This window comes from Mirounga leonina, unplaced genomic scaffold (genome assembly GCF_011800145.1).
Source record: "Mirounga leonina isolate KUSES-001 unplaced genomic scaffold, KU_Mleo_1.0 Mir_99, whole genome shotgun sequence".
In the NCBI taxonomy this organism is placed as follows: domain Eukaryota; kingdom Metazoa; phylum Chordata; class Mammalia; order Carnivora; family Phocidae; genus Mirounga; species Mirounga leonina.
The window spans coordinates 2,295,398-2,299,145 of NW_023270971.1; the positions used below are offsets into that span (position 1 = coordinate 2,295,398).

Genomic DNA, 3,748 nt, shown 5'->3' on the forward strand with positions numbered 1-3,748 from the left:
ATGAATTCCACACTCCCATTTCTAAAGACCAGACATATTTTTTGTGTGAACACTTCACATTAGTGTTTTGAATTCTCTCTGGTGGGATGCTGAACTCCGAGCACAACCCAACTTTACCTGGTTAATTTTTCTGCAACTTCAGTTTATGTACCACAAACAAGAAATTGGAAACAAGTTGGTTCATAGATTTTCTTAATTGAGTCTTAGGCATTCCATGTAATAAGATTTGTTCACACAATTTTATCTTGCCCAATTATAAAGAGCCATTTAGATACAAATCTGAGATAAAAAAAAATGCATCCTTACAAGGCTTGGGACTCCACATTTAGACTAATACAAAAGATAGAGAAGCCACAGTTTGAAAAAGAAACTGGTATTTTCATATAAGTACTAATACTTCCCCCCCCCCAAAAAAAATAATCTATTATGAAGGGAGTCAGGATATATATAACTAGATTGTTACTATTCTTGTGGTTTAAAGATTGTTTAACTCTTAGGTACATATAATTAATTTGATCTTTTAAAGTTACATGTTTTTCCTTTCTTTCTCAAAGATTTTATTAAAGGTCTTTACAGATTAAAATCCAGTCTCCGGATCCAGCTGCCAAAGAGACCCTGTTACGCAGGCGGCTCTGGCTTCCCACCTTTCTGTTCGAGATGGGGGTGGTGGGCAGTATCTCATCTTCGGGTTCCACAATGCTCCCATGATCCGGCAGGGGGCTTCTTAGGGCCAGTCTTACCACTTGGGTCCCAGGGAAGCATGACCTTCACTTTGATGCCCAGCACACCCTGTCTGAGCAGAACATGGCGCACAGCAGTGTCCGCGTGGTGGTTAACAGGGTCCCCACTGTGAATCATCAGGCCCTCCACAGACTTCACGGATTTAGCCCCCTGTCCCCGGAGTTTCCCAGATACCACGCCCTGGCAGCCTTCCGCCCCACTCTCGGTGATGAGCCGCAGCCCGCCGGAGCGGGCCCCCCGCACAGCAAGGCCTGCTAGGAGTTTGTAACGCAGAGATTCTGCCCGGGCAATAGCACACACACCTCTTGTGGCCGCCTTTTCGGCACGGAGCTACACTGCCCTCGGGGAAACCAAACCTCTTCTGAACCACAGCAGTCAATTCTCGGACCCGCCGGCCCTTCTCGCCAAGAACATTCTGCGCCTGGTGGCCAAGATGATGATCTCTGTCCCGGTTGGTGTAACTCCGACCTCAGCCCCGGAGTAGCCATCTTCAGCCAGCTCCCGAGTGAAGAACTCATTCAGTTCAGCTCTGAAGACGCCATCAGCAACAAACTTCCTCTTCTTGGAAATTTGCACCGCCATTCAGCCGCCACGCGCCCCGGAAAGAAAAAACAGGCTAAAGCTACTTTTTTATAATGTAAAATGTAGTCTTAGATTCTAAGTGATGCTACTAATCATGGATGCAAATGACTTGAATCTCTAAGCAGTCCCCTCTTCTCCCTACACAGATAGCCCATGGTACTCAGGGCATCCTTTTGCTGATCCTTTATATCTCTAGGCCCAATAGGTAGAGAGATGGAAAATAAAAGGAAATTGCTGTTTAATTTTCTTGTTGTTCCCATGTTCTCCTTCTTTCTACAACCTCCATGTTTTCATGCCGTGGCTCATTCTTTATATCCACCTCTGCAAATAACTCACCTTTAATGCAACTTACTTCTGGGTGTATTTTTTCCAATATCATTTTTGTTCCTTATCTGCACACATTCACCAGAGGTGTGTATATTGACCAAAGGTGTGTATATTCATGCAGGAATGGAAAAGGAAAAATGTGTGGCTCAAAAAGATTTTATTTGATTTAAGTTTACTTTTTGACTTTGCTTTTCTTATAAAGTTAGATGATACCTATGTGAACTTCGCAAGGCTGCCTTCATTCAAAAAACACATTAAATGCATTTTCTCAGACAGGTCTTTTCTGACTATCCAAATGAAAAGTAGTCACTCTATTATAATTATCTGTGTAATATTTATTACTATATGACATGTTTTCTTATTTATCCATTTATTGTTTCTTGTTTATCTCCTTCCAACAAATGATAAGCTTCATGGTGGCAGAGACTGTATCTATCTTATTTACTACCTAAAAATGAGTTGGGATATAGTAAGTGCTCAATAAATTCTGAAGGTTAAATGAATGAATGAATGGATGGATATGTGTACAAACCTTCCTACCTGAGAATAGCAGTCACTTAGCTAATAGAATAGTGTTCAATGAATATAGCACATAAAGTTAAATAATCCTAAATCTGTACCCAAACCTGCCCTACAAATGCGGACTCAGTCAAAACAGGAGAAAAGATATGATTAAATATTTTTGATAACTTATGGTCCAAAAAACAAAAGTTCATCATAACACATAATACAGTAGATATATTCACCAACAGCATGTAAAATCTTGGTTCCAAATACAAAATTCTATAAAATAACAACCAAATGTGACTTGAGTAAGCTATTAGGTTAAAATGCATTGTTGCACTCCCACTAAGTCATCAACAAACCTGAAGAAGGTCCACAGCTCATAGCAGAACTTATGTTAAGAGGCAATGATTAAATAAAACAGAATCATGGGTCTTAATTCTGATTCATAGAAAGTGATTAACTATGCACCTAGACTATGAATACAGAATTTTTTAAAAATAAAGCCATCCTTGACATGCATGAAATATTAGTCTCCATGCCTAAATAGTTTAATAACAAAAACTTGATTGTATTTATTATTTGATAGCAATACAGCATATCTATTAAAAGCTATTGGATTTCCTATAAATGTAGCTCTGCAGAGTGATCCAAGTAATAAGCAACACAGTCAGTAACTGCCAGTTATTTAGTGTCACACTGCATTTCAACAAAAGCCATTATATCCTGTGTGACAGGAAAATGGGTGGAGGACCTTATAAATCAAACTTCCAGAAATCCTTGTTTACAAAGCTGACTTTTTGTATTACTGTGTGGCTGTCCAAAAGTTTTCCAGCAAGTCATGGCTTTTTTCTAGAAAATTTATCTTTATAAAACACATTGATAAGTCTTTCCATTTTTATAAACAAAACATCTAAAACATACACACACACACACACACACACACAGCATGAGAGACTCTTATCCAATTAAATGTTCTGGAATACAGAAAAAAATATATTAAGTGACAAATATTTTATAGTGGTTTATAATGCCTTGCATGTAGTAGGTGCTTTGTAAGTATTTGTTAAACCACTGAATCAAGAAATTAAAGCAAATCTTCTCATATACTCTCTGCTAATTTCTGAGGACTTCTTGTAAGTTTCTGAATAATAAATATCTTTTTTTAACAGATGTGACAGGTCCTACTGATAAACAGATTATTGAGATGTATAATCAGGTTAAATTGTAGTTGCAAACTAAATTTAAATAAAGAAAGCCTCTCTCTGTCACCAGATTTCTGCCCCGACCCTCTGACCTGCTATGTTCTTCTATTGGTAATTTAGCTTTTTATCAGCATCCTCAAAATAAAACAAAAGCACATATTTTTATTCTCTTTGTCCACCCCCAGATTTTTCACAATTGAAACAGTAGCCCCAGATTCCTATTCCTGCATGTGAATATTTCATGACCGCGCATGTTCAGCTGCTTAGAAAACGTACTCATTTTTTTCTCCAGTATTTTGTGCTATGAGAGAGCAGGTTGTGGGGCCGTTAGGTAGCACCGATCGCTCTCACTTCCCTTGATTTGTCTGCTAACCAACCAGATTTCCCCC

The 3,748-nt window shown here is 38.7% G+C and overlaps 1 pseudogene; it reads right to left on the minus strand.

Annotated features, from left to right (window-relative positions):
• Nucleotides 1-618: 618 nt before the first annotated feature.
• On the minus strand, nucleotides 619-1,323 carry LOC118006767 (annotated as a pseudogene).
• Between the last annotated feature and the right edge of the window lie 2,425 nt (nucleotides 1,324-3,748).